This window comes from Pseudophryne corroboree, chromosome 1 (assembly GCF_028390025.1).
Source record: "Pseudophryne corroboree isolate aPseCor3 chromosome 1, aPseCor3.hap2, whole genome shotgun sequence".
Taxonomy (NCBI): Eukaryota; Metazoa; Chordata; class Amphibia; order Anura; family Myobatrachidae; genus Pseudophryne; species Pseudophryne corroboree.
Window position 1 is genome coordinate 554,710,526 of NC_086444.1, and position 13,519 is coordinate 554,724,044.

Genomic DNA, 13,519 nt, shown 5'->3' on the forward strand with positions numbered 1-13,519 from the left:
ATAACCTGCCCATTATTGGGGATGATAATGATGACTAAGGGGGACATGTACTAAGCAGTGATAAAAGTGGAGAAGTGAGCCAGTGGAGAAGCAGCCCATGGCAACCAATCAGCTGCTCTGTATACGTTTATGGTATGCAAATTCTAAATGTTACATCAATGCTGATTGGTTGCCATGGGCCACTTCTCCACTTTTATCACTGCTTTGTACATGTCCCCCTAAGAGAACTAACATTCTAAATAATATTCTGCAAGTATTGTATTTTTAAACTGTTAGAAAGTGAGGTCACTGAAAAGTAGTAACGTACAGCCACTCTGCAAACAGTGTACAATAATAATAACTTTTGATACTTCTGTGTTAGTGTCTTATTTCAATTATTTTCTTTAACCACAAATTACAGTGCACACCTCAAGAAACATACTGTATAATTTAAAAGCAGCTGTCATGATATTTTCTTAGTGAATCAAAGCATACAATTTAAAGGTCTAAAACTTAGCTTTCCCTCTTGTATCCTACCTGCACTTAAACTCAAGGCTTCCACTCTATTATTTGTTGGCAAAATCCACTAATTACAATTCATGATTACTGTCTTATACTTCCTTCCAAACAAGCATGTCCTGACATTTCAAGCACCACTGTCTTTCAAAATAATGTTTACTTTGAAAGGTGATGCTCTTGGCTCAGAATCTTGCACCAATATTCGTCCATACTTTCTGCCAGTCATACATTAAAGTATTGTACATTTTATTTTCAGTGGTATGACGACAAATACTACAATTGTTAAGCTTATTTCTAATAGCATGAAATAAAACAATAGTTCTTGACCCAATATCTAAGAATCTGATGTTGGATTATTTTCTAGGCACAGCTGGAATCTGGCTGTTGATCAGTCGAATTGAATGACGGGATCTTTTCTGGAGCCTGTGGGGAGCATGTTAGTAGTTTTATTACTAGTTTTTCATTTACTTATTTGTTATTTGTTCTCATTTATTTTTGGTTACCACATTTCTGAACATCCCCAATAATGATAAGATCCCCTTCTATTGAGCTGTACTCAAGCAAGAGACATTGGGAGTCATTCCTACCCGGTCGCACGCAGCGGTTCTTCGCTGCGGTGCGAACGGGTCAGAAATGCGCATGCGCAGCGGACGTTTTGTGCACTCGTGTCTTTGCCTGTCAACGATGTCACCAGCGACAAATGTGATCGCAGCGGCGATTGCAAGAAGATGGACAGGCGGGAGGCGTTCCAGGGTGAATACTCACTGTTTCCAGACGTTTTTGGGAAGTGGTAAGAAAAACGCAGGCATGACCAGGCGAACAGAGGGTGGATGTCTGACGTCAAAGCCGGGACCTGCATCGCTGGATCCGTCGCACAGGGTAAGTAGGTCTAGGGCTAGTCTTGTTTTGTGTGAAACTTTTTAGCATAGCAGGGCTGCACAAGCGTTCGCAGCCCTGCTATGCTAAAATACACTCCCCCATGGGCAGAGGTGTAGCTAGGTGCCATGGTGCTCGGAGCAAGGGTATGTTTTGGCGCCCCCTCCCCTGTACGGAATTGGGGGCATGTTACACTTGAAAAGAAAAAATATAGAAAAATCCTAGATTGGTGACCGTGCCGGTTCTAGACCTTGTGGATCTCAGGGCGAAAGTTTCCTTTGGGCATCCCACATGTTTAAAACAGGGACAGTGCACACCGAGTGTGTAACCTCTCTGCTTCTCCTCCTGCTCTGCGGCTGCCTGTACAGCTGGTCGCGGTATAGCGGACAGAAGGAGAAGGAAGGCAGGTGGCAATGTGCCCTCTAACTTTTCCAGCGCCCGGAGCTCGCGCTCCACTTTAACCACCCTCGCTACACCCCTGCCATGGGCGGAGATTAGTTGATCGCACCAGCAGCAAAAAGTTGCTTGGTGCGATCAACTCGGAATGAGGTCTATAGTTTGGAGTTGATATCTTTGCACAGTATGTGTGACCAGCTTAACTTGCACAAGATTGGTGAACATGAAATGCTGATCTGGTAATTAGTATTATGTTATATCCTTTATGTTATAGTTGCTATAAACATACTTAAAATTAGGTCTATAACTAAGAGCTTGAGGATGGCCAATATAAAGAAGCTATTACCAACAAACTTCTTCCAGGAAAAGACTAAGAAGCCTATTCATCACCACTTATGGGCCCACATGCAGAAACACAGGGTTTCCAATATTTCCATTAATAAGGGCTTGCTGCCCACAGAGCGGCCACTTTGTCTGAAAGGAGGATAGGAAAATTATTAGACATTAATGTCTAATAATTTTCCTATCCTCCTTTCAGACAAAGTCCTCAGAACTGAAATTGGGGACAAGCCATCTGTGATTTTTAAGAAATCTGAAAGTTTACAACAACACATTTTTTCCTAGTTTCTTCATTGATAAAAGAGCGGGTGAATCTGAAAATTTACATCTGTCCACACAGTGGCTCCCATCAAAACCTATGGGTTGCTACAGATGTGGACAGGGGAAATGCATCACCTGTTCTTTTATTAAAAATAATACACATACCTTTGAATCATCTACTCATGAGGAATTCGTTATTAAATCATTTATTAATTGTATTAGCACATATCTTGTTTATATCCTGGTTTGTACCTGTGGTCTCATTTACGTTGGTAGGACAACACGTAAATTGAAGATCAGATTTCTGGAACATAAGCACAACATTGAGAAGGGTTTTCTGTTCCATAGCGTTTCCAGACATTTTTTAGAACATCATACTAAAAATGCTAAGGATATTACACTGATAGGTATAGAATACATCAATCCCACCAAGAGAGGTGGGGATAGATAATAAGATTTTACTTACCGATAAATCTATTTCTCGTAGTCCGTAGTGGATGCTGGGGACTCCGTCAGGACCATGGGGATATAGCGGCTCCGCAGGAGACAGGGCACAATAATAAAAGCTTTAGGATCAGGTGGTGTGCACTGGCTCCTCCCCCTATGACCCTCCTCCAAGCCTCAGTTAGGATACTGTGCCCGGACGAGCGTGCATAATAAGGAAGGATATTGAATCCCGGGTAAGACTCATACCAGCCACACCAATCACACCGTACAACCTGTGATCTGAACCCAGTTAACAGTATGATAACAACGAAGGAGCCTCTGAAAAGATGGCTCACAACAAGAATAACCCGATTTTTGTAACAATAACTATGTACAAGTATTGCAGACAATCCGCACTTGGGATGGGCGCCCAGCATCCACTACGGACTACGAGAAATAGATTTATCGGTAAGTAAAATCTTATTTTCTCTGACGTCCTAGTGGATGCTGGGGACTCCGTCAGGACCATGGGGATTATACCAAAGCTCCCAAACGGGCGGGAGAGTGCGGATGACCCTGCAGCACCGAATGAGAGAACTCCATGTCCTCCTCAGCCAGGGTATCAAATTTGTAGAATTTAGCAAACGTGTTTTCCCCTGACCAAGTAACTGCTCGGCAAAGTTGTAAAGCCGAGACCCCTCGGGCAGTCGCCCAAGATGAGCCCCCTTCCTTTTGGAATGGGCTTTTACCGATTTTGGCTGTGGCAGGCCTGCCACAGAATGTGTAAACTGAATTGTATTACAAATCCAGCGAGCAATCGTCTGCTTAGAAGCAGGAGCACCCATCTTGTTGGGTGCATACAGGCTAAACAGCGAGTCAGATTTTCTGACTCCAGCCTTCCTGGAAACATATTTTTCAGGGCCCTGACAACGTCAAGTAACTTGGAGTCCTCCAAGTCCCTAGTACCCGCAGGTACCACAATAGGTTGGTTCATGTGAAAAACAGAAAACACCTTAAGGAGAAATTGAGGACGAGTCCTCAATTCTGCCCTGTCAGAATGAAAAATTAAGTAAGGGCTTTATATATGATAAAGCCGCCAATTCTGACACACGCCTGGCTGAAGCCAGGGCTAATAGCATCGTCACCTTCCATGTGAGATATTTTAAGTCCACAGTGGTGAGTGGTTCAAACCAATGTGACTTTAGGTAACTCAAAACAACATTGAGATCCCAAGGTGCCACTGGGGCACAAAAGGAGGCTGTATATGCAGTACCCCTTTTACAAACATCTGAACGTCAGGCACTAAAGCCAGTTCTTTCTGGAAGAAATTCGACAGGGCCGAAATTTGAACCTTAATGGACCCTAATTTTAGGCCCATAGACAGTCCTGTTTTCAGGAAATGTAGGAAACGACCCAGTTGGAATTCCTCTGTAGGGGCCTTCTTGGCCCCACACCACGCAACATATCTTCGCCAAATGCGGTGAAAATGTTTTGCGGTTACATCCTTCCTGTCTTCGACCAGGGTAGGGATGACTTCATCTGGAATGCCCTTTCAGGATCCGGCGTTCAACCGCCATGCCGTCAAACGCGGCCGCGGTAAGTCTTGGAACAGACAAGGCCCCTGCTGGAGCAGGTCCTTTCTTAAAGGTAGAGGCCACGGGTCTTCCTTGAACATCTCTTGAAGTTTCGGGTACCAAGTCCTTCTTGGCCAATCCGGAACCACGAGTATCATTCTTACTCATCTCCCTCTTATGATTCTCAGTACTTTTTGTATGAGAGGCATAGGAGGGAACACATACTCTGACTGGTACATCCACAGTGTTACCAGAGCGTCCACCGCTATTGCCTGAGGGTCCCTTGACCTGGCGCAATATCTAGTTTTTTGTTCAGGCGGGACGCCATCATGTCCACCTTTGGTTTTTCACAACGGTTTACAATCATGTGGAAGACTTCCCGATGAAGTCCCCACTCTCCCGGGTGGAGGTCGTGTCTGCTGAGGAAGCCTGCTTCCCAGTTTTCCACTCCCGGAATGAACACTGCTGAGAGTGTTATCACATGATTTTTCGCCCAGCGAAGAATCCTTGCAGTTTCTGCCATTTCCCTCCTGCTTCTTGTGCCGCCCTGTCTGTTTACGTGGGCGACTGCCGTGATGTTGTCCCACTGGATCAATACCGGCTGACCTTGAAGCAGAGGTCTTGCTAAGCTTAGAGCATTGTAAATTGCCCTTAGCTCCAGTATATTTATGTGGAGAGAAGTCTCCAGACTCGATCACACTCTCTGGAAATTTTTTCCTTGTGTGACTGCTCCCCAGCCACTCAGGCTGGCATCCGTGGTCACCAGGACCCAGTCCTGAATGCCGAATCTGCGGCCCTTTCATAGATGAGCACTCTGCAGCCACCGCAGAAGAAACACCCTTGTCCTTGGAGACAGGGTTATCCGCTGATGCATCTGAAGATGCGATCCGGACCATTTTTCCAGCAGATCCCACGTAAAGGTTCTTGCGTGAAATCTACCGAATGGGATCGCTTTGTAAGAAACCACCATTTTTCACAGGATCCTTGTGCAATGATGCACTGATACTTTTCCTGGTTTTAGGAGGTTCCTGACTAGCTCGGATAACTCCCTGGCTTTCTTCTCCGGGAGAAAACATCCTTTTCTGGACTGTGTCCAGAATCATCCCTAGGAACAGTAGACGTGTCGTCGGAAAAAACTGCGATTTTGGAATATTTAGAATCCACTCGTGCTGTCGTAGAACTACTTAAGATAGTGCTACTCCGACCTCCAACTGTTCTCTGGACCTTGCCCTTATCAGGAAAGCGTCCATATTTCTTTTAAGAAGAATCATCATTTCGGCCATTACCTTGGTAAAGACCCGGGGTGCCGTGGACAATCCAAACGGCAGCGTCTGAACTGATAGTGACAGTTCTGTACCACGAACCTGAGGTACCCTTGGTGAGAAGGGCAAATTTGGACATGTAGGTAAGCGTCCCTGATATCCAGTGACACCATATCGTCCCCTTCTTCCTGGTTCGCTATCACTGCTCTGAGTGACTCCATCTTGATTTGAACGCTTGTATGTAAGTGTTCAAATATTTCAGATCTCACCTAGCCGTCTGGCTTCAGTACCACAATATAGTGTGGAATAATACCCCTTCCCTTGTTGTAGAAGGGGTACTTTGATTATCACCTGCTGGGAATACAGCCTGTGAATTGTTCCCAATACTGCCTCCCTGTCGGAGGGAGACGTTGGTAAAGCAGACTTCAGGAACTTGTGAGGGGGAGACGTCTCGAATTTCCAATGTACACCTGGGATACTACGTGTAGGATCCAGGAGTCCACTTGTGAGTGAGCCCACTGCGTGCTGAAACTCTTGAGATGACCCCCTACCGCACCTGAGTCCGCTTGTACGGCCCCAGCGTCATGCTGCGGACTTGGCAGAAGCTGTGGAGGGCTTCTGTTCCTGGGAATGGGCTGCCTGCTGCAGTCTTCTTCCCTTTCCTCTACCCCTGGGCAGATATGACTGGCCCTTTTGCCCGCCTGCCCTTATGGGGACGAAAGGACTGAGACTGAAAAGACTGTGTCCTTTTCTGCTGAGATGTGACTTGGGGTAACAAAAGGTGGATTTTTCAGCTGTTGCCATGGCCACCAGGTCCGATGGACCGCCCCTTTATACGGCAATACTTCCATGTGCCGTCTGGAATCTGCATCACCTGACCACTGTCGTCTGGCAGATATGGACATCACATTTACTCTTGATGCCAGAATGCAAATATCCCTCTGCGCATCTCGCATATATAGAAATGCATCCTTAAAATGCTCTATAGTCAATAAAATCTTGTCCCTGTCAAGGGTATCAATATTTTCAGTCAGGAAATCCGACCAAGCCCCCTCAGCGCTGCACATCCAGGCTGAGGCGATTGCTGGTCGTAGTATAACACCAGTATATGTGTATATACTTTTAGGATATTTTTCAGCTTCCTATCAGCTGGCTCCTTGAGGGCTGCCGTATCTGGAGACGGTAACGCCACTTGTTTTTATAAGCGTGTGAGCGCCTTATTCACCCTAAGGTGTGTTTCCCAACTCGCCCTAACTTCTGGCGGGAAAGGGTATACCGCCAATAATTTTCTATCGGAGGAAACCCACGTATCATCACACACTTCATTTAATTTATCTGATTCAGGAAAAACTACAAGTAGTTTATTCACACCCTACATAATACCCTTATTTGTGGTACTTGTAGTATCAGAAATATGTAACACCTCCTTCATTGCCCTTAACATGAAACGTGTGGCCCTAAAGGAAAATACGTTTGTTTCTTCACCGTCGACACTGGAGTCAGTGTCCGTGTCTGTGTCTGTGTCGACCGACTGAGGTAAATGGGCGTTTTTACAAGCCCCTGACGGTGTCTGAGACGCCTGGACAGGTACTAATTTGTTTGCCGGCCGTCTCATGTCGTCAACCGACCTTGCAGCGTGTTGACATTATCACGTAATTCCTAAATAAGCCATCCATTCCAGTGTCGACTCCCTAGAGAGTGACATCACCAATACAGGCAATTTGCTCCGCCTCCTCACCAACATCGTCCTCCTACATGTCGACACACACGTACCGACACACAGCACACACACAGGGAATGCTCTGACAGAGGACAGGACCCCACTAGCCCTTTGGGGAGACAGAGGGAGAGTTTGCCAGCACACACCAAAAACGCTATAATTATACAGGGACAACCCCTTATACAAGTGTTTTCCCTTATAGCATTTTTATATATGTAATAATATCGCCAAATAAGTGCCCCCCCTCTCTGTTTTAACCCTGTTTCTGTAGTGCAGTGCAGGGGAGAGCCTGGGAGCCTTCCTCACAGCAGAGCTGAGCAGGAAAATGGCGCCGTGTGCTGAGGAGAATAGGCCCCGCCCCCTTTTCGGCGGGCTCTTCTCCCGGAGTTTGTGAGATCTGGCAGGGGTTAAATACATCCATATAGCCTCAAGGGCTATATGTGATGTATTTTAGCCATAAAAAGGTATTATACATTGCTGCCCAGGGCGCCCCCCCCAGCGCCCTGCACCCTCAGTGACAGTTGGTGACTGTTGGTGAAGTGTGCTGACAACAATGGCGCACAGCTGCAGTGCTGTGCGCTACCTTATGAAGACTGAAAGTCTTCTGCCGCCTGTTTCTGAACCTCTGGACCTCTTCAACTTCGGCATCTGCAAGGGGGGTCGGCGGCACGGCTCCGGGACGAACCCCAGGGTGAGACCTGTGTTCCGACTCCCTCTGGAGCTAATGGTGTCCAGTAGCCTAAGAAGCAAATCCATCCTGCACGCAGGTGAGTTTTCTTCTCTCCCCTAAGTCCCTCGTAGCAGTGAGCCTGTTGCCAGCAGGACTCACTGAAAATAAAAAACCTAACTTAAACTTTTATTCTAAGCAGCTCAGGAGAGCCACCTAGATTGCACCCTTCTCGTCGGGCACAAAAATCTAACTGAGGCTTGGAGGAGGGTCATAGGGGGAGGAGCCAGTGCACACCACCTGATCCTAAAGCTTTTATTATTGTGCCCTGTCTCCTGCGGAGCCGCTATATCCCCATGGTCCTGACGGAGTCCCCAGCATCCACTAGGACGTCAGAGAAATAGAAAATTATGCATGAGAGAAAATTATTGGATACATAAATTAAAGACCCTTGTTCCTGCAGGATTAAATGAATCCATAGAAGTAGATCTCTAGATTTTTCCTTTAAGCCTTCGTTGTTTAATTCAAGCCAAAGGGTTTGGTTTGTTTAATAAATATTTCAACTGTTTGTTTTTATATATATATTTAACGGGGCTGTGTTAAATCAGCCATTCCATTGATTAGGACATAGTAAAAATCATCTGTTCCATTTAAAAGTTCTTTATGGAAAATGTATATTTGGGATCTTTATTGGTTTAGTACAATTAGACTATGTAAAAACATGGTAATTGGTATTGGTTTATAATGTAAATTGTAGATTATTATATATAATTCTTTTTGTCATGCTGCTCCCTGTGATCCGTTCTGTGTGTGTGTTTTTTCAATTACCATTCTCATTATTATTAATTAATTAATTGTTGCCTTTTAAAACATATATATTATATAGAGGCAACTAAATAGATATACATTTTTATGCTACACATATTATGCAATACCTGAATATTTCTACAGAGCCGGTAAAATGTTAGTAATCACGTATATCTGTTTGAATGGAAAATTCCCTGTGAAGTCTCACAGCCATAGGCACTAATTAAAGTCTCTTAAAAGTAACTCCCTGTGGGTGAGGAGGTATCACTTTGAAAAAGTCACGTGATTCCGTGACAAAACGCGTCAGTCTCCGCCCACTATCCTGTAACTGCAGCAGTGCTTTTGGCAAACACGGAGGTGCACGGCTTAGCGCAGCGGGACCGCCTTTGGACTTTGCCATCCGTCCAACCCGCCATCAACTTAATCAGCTCGGCTGGAATAAGCGCCAGCTTCAGGGGCTAGATTCAGTACCCTCCTTTGTGGAACATCATTCCTACAGCTGGTGACAAGAGAAAGGCAACCCCCGTGGACACACAAATTATACCCGAGGACGCTCGGCTTTGGGGCAGGACCACACCGCTGTATTTATAAAAGGAGGTAATTGGACACTTTGTACATGCTTCTCGCAGCCGTCTATCTCCACACATTTAATGTGCAATAATGTGCAATAGTCTCTGTTACCGACAGATACAAAGTTATAAACGTGGATTGATACAAAGTTACTATAACTCTGATAGTGTAACAGATCATTTTTCCAAGTACACGTTCTCTCATCTGAGGGGAGTTTATATTTATTCTTGCCACTAGATACTGCTGGCCAGCAAGTAAATCATTGATTCTTTTGGTGTTTTAATAAGCTCCAAAAACTGTAGGTTTTGGGAATTTGCTTTCGGTACTGACACATCTACAGATGGTGCTTGTTCTCAGTGACCTGCTCCTTCCTATTGGAAGGACTTCTGGAGAGCAAAGATGAAAGAATTCCTCTGCCTCAGCTGTGTAAACTTTTACCCCTAGTAATTTGCTCTGAATGTGTCAGTTATAGGGATTGTGGGACAAATACTATTCAGAGCAGTTGTTCAACACCCAGAGCAATGCTGAAATTGCTCTGGCACTTTAGTATCCACTGCCACAACTCCACAACTAGCAGTCACTTGGATAATTAGTTAATGTGGGTCAATCGGTCCTGGATAATGAAAAGTCCCCTATGGTGGTATGAGTCAAATGGAAAAAATGTTCTACTGCATCACATATAAATCCCCAAACAGAGATATTTCCTGCAGTCCTGCAGAACTGTGGTCCCTACAGGTCTCTATGGAGCTGCAATGTGGCCATATACATCAAGTTCCACAAAGTGTAACAGTACATGGCATTTCACAAAAATGAAGGGAGAGTGATCCACACATGTGCATTTCAGGTACCAGGTCCAAAACCCAGTGGTAAGTAAATTGCTGTTAGACAGCTGTATATTGGAAGAGGTGTCTGGCTAGAAGGAGATATACAGTACATGCTGGTAATCTGAACTGCCAGTAAGCATACAAAGACAGGGGGAGATGACCACAAGTTGCTTATGGCAAATTATGCATCTTCCTCTTACTGTGTACAGGAACAAATATTGCCTCATACTGAATTTGACTTAGTACATAGGTTCCAATGTTGTTCAACCGTCTGCAAAGGGTTAGTGAAAAGAGGAGCAGCAGGGGTGGAGCTACAGCACACACGGATGGTTATGAGATTAATCATACATGCACCACTCCATTAGCTCTCGTGAGTGGCAAAAGAGCTGTTTGAGAGTAATATGTAAGAAACAGCTCTAGCCCCTGCCCGGCGCCAGTAACCTCTCACTGTCCCCGGCCTGTCCGCTCGGCGGGTCCGGATGACGTCATCCCGCACACGCATGCCACGCTCCCACGTCCGTCCCAATGCCGGTTGCTTTGGAAACATAAACACAAGCTCTGTTTTCTTCAGTGCATTCAGCTCTTAGCTTAGAATTAGACATTACGATCAATCATCTCTTCATAATAGTGATGCTATCAGGATGCAAACCATCATCATCAGCTCTATAATTAAATATATTTTAAATGTTTCATACTAACTCAGCAATGGGCATCTATAAAGGATATGTGCATTTAGCAATAATGTCAAATATGGATCTCATACAAACTTTTCCTCTGCCTATAAAACTATATAGTATATAGAATAATGTGGAAGTAACTATCTCAGCTCGTATGCTCTAATCTACATAGAGCAGTGCTCTACTGCTTTGCTCATTGGGTGGATTGGTGACTAAGCGGAAGTGACATCTGCATGCCACTGAGATAGAGGCTTGAACCGCGACTTACTTCCGGGACGGTGCCGGGGATCTCCAGGATGCTGAGTGGAATAGAGGCTCCACATGGGGCTGAGAGTCTGGTGTTAGCCGCTATTGTGAGATGCTTGTTTTATGTGATAAAATGTGAGTGTATATACTACTTAATACACAAATTTTATAGAAGACATACTTCACTATTGTGTGCCTCCTTATTTCTCCTTGCATTATATATATATATATATATATATATAGCAATTCGTTACCGGCACTCCACCTTATTTGGTATTGCCTCTGGTGCCCTCCAGCCCTTCAAGCACATACATACACGTTCGTTACGGCGGCACTCCAAGAGGACTTTCACTCAATCAGGAATAAAGAGACAAACGCCCCTGTACAATGTTAATGTTTCAGTCTTATTGACTTTCATCAGAACAAAGTGTGGATTAAACAAAACATACCTTTATACCTTGCCATTCCCATCCCCGCGTCTCCAGGTGCGGCAATCAGGTGGATCCAGATGATGTAGTCAACCCACGTGTGCGGCGCGCTCCCTATCCCTGCCCGGCGCCAGTAACCTCTCACTGTCCCCGGCCTGTCCGCTCGGCGGGTCCGGATGACGTCATCCCGCACACACATGCCACGCTCCCACGTCCGTCCCAATGCCGGTTGCCTTGGAAACATAAACACAAAAACAGACTCATCACCTTATGTGAATGCAAAACCAAAAAATACTAAATAAAACATACAATAGCACAACATCAAATCAGTAGAGCCATATGGGTACACTAAATTCACAACGACTAGACACATTGTCTAATTAAACAGTTTTTTTACAAGTTTACTTAAAGTGTAGACCACATGATGACATGATATTATAGGAAGCAATGGAGCCCCAACTGTTCATTCAGTCCTGCCGGGACTAAAGTGTTCAGCCGGTGAATCCATTTAGCTTCTCTTCTCAGGAGGGCTAGATTTCTGTCTCCACCTCTGATGTTAACGGGCTGCTGATCGATAATTTTGTATCTAAGGGAAGCTAAATTATGTTTAAAGGTTTTAAAGTGTCGGGCTACTGGTTGAGCTTGGGGATCGCCCTCCAGAGCAGCCCGAATGGCAGATCAATGCATTGCCATCCTTTCACGGAACTGCCTGGAGGTTTTTCCAATGTAATATAACCCACACGGGCACCTAATAAAATAAATTACATGGGTACTGGTACAAGTGAGTACTTTGTCGATTTTTATAATTTTACCTGTATGGGGATGTCGGAACCCCGTGCCTGTCTCCATATAGCTGCACGTTGTACAGCCAACAACATTTCTATCTAGAAAACCAGGTTGTTACAAATGTGTTGGCTGTACAACGTGCAGCTATATGGAGACAGGCATGGGGTTCCCACATCCCCATACAGGTAAAATTATAAAAATCGACAAAGTACTCACTTGTACCAGTACCCATGTAATTTATTTTATTAGGTGCCCGTGTGGGTTATATTACATTGGAAAAACCTCCAAGCAGTTCCGTGAAAGGATGGCGATGCATCGATCTGCCATTCGGGCTGCTCTGGAGGGCGATCCCCAAGCTCAACCAGTAGCCTGACACTTTAAAACCTTTAAACATAATTTAGCTTCCCTTAGATACAAAATTATCGATCAGCAGCCCGTTAACATCAGAGGTGGAGACAGAAATCTAGCCCTCCTGAGAAGAGAAGCTAAATGGATTCACCGGCTGAACACTTTAGTCCCGGCAGGACTGAATGAACAGTTGGGGCTCCATTGCTTCCTATAATATCATGTCATCATGTGGTCTACACTTTAAGTAAACTTGTAAAAAAACTGTTTAATTCGACAATGTGTCTAGTCGTTGTGAATTTAGTGTACCCATATGGCTCTACTGATTTGATGTTGTGCTATTGTATGTTTTATTTAGTATTTTTTGGTTTTGCATTCACATAAGGTGATGAGTCTGTTTTGTGTTTATGTTTCCAAGGCAACCGGCATTGGGACGGACGTGGGAGCGTGGCATGCGTGTGCGGGATGACGTCATCCAGACCCGCCGAGCGGACAGGCCGGGGACAGTCAGAGGTTACTAGCGCCGGGCAGGGATAGGGAGCGTGCCGCACACGTGGGTTGACTACGTCATCCGGATCCGCCTGATTGCCACACCTGGAGACGCGGGGATGGGAATGGCAAGGTATAAAGGTATGTTTTGTTTAATCCACACTTTGTTCTGACGAAAGTCAATAAGACTGAAACGTTAACATTGGACAGGGGCGTTTGTCTCTTTATTCCTGATTGAGTGAAAGTCCTCTTGGAGTGCCGCCGTAACGAACGTGTATATATATATATATATATATATATATATATATATATATATATATAGTGGGGC

At 44.9% G+C, this 13,519-nt stretch overlaps 2 long non-coding RNA genes across 3 annotated transcripts in view; one reads left to right on the forward strand and one right to left on the reverse strand.

Annotated features, from left to right (window-relative positions):
* Positions 1–418: 418 nt before the first annotated feature.
* Positions 419–11,086, reverse strand: LOC134898911 (uncharacterized). The gene is made up of 3 exons (XR_010172606.1): positions 8,955–11,086; positions 2,623–2,674; positions 419–921 (listed from the first exon to the last, which is right to left on the reverse strand). It is a non-coding gene; the product is annotated as an uncharacterized LOC134898911 (long non-coding RNA).
* Positions 10,729–13,519, forward strand: part of LOC134898895 (uncharacterized) — a 43,426-nt gene continuing 40,635 nt past the window's right edge. For both annotated transcript variants that reach the window (XR_010172595.1, XR_010172589.1), the window contains exon 1: positions 10,729–11,278. This is a non-coding gene — a long non-coding RNA (uncharacterized LOC134898895). The remainder of the gene's footprint in view (positions 11,279–13,519) is intronic.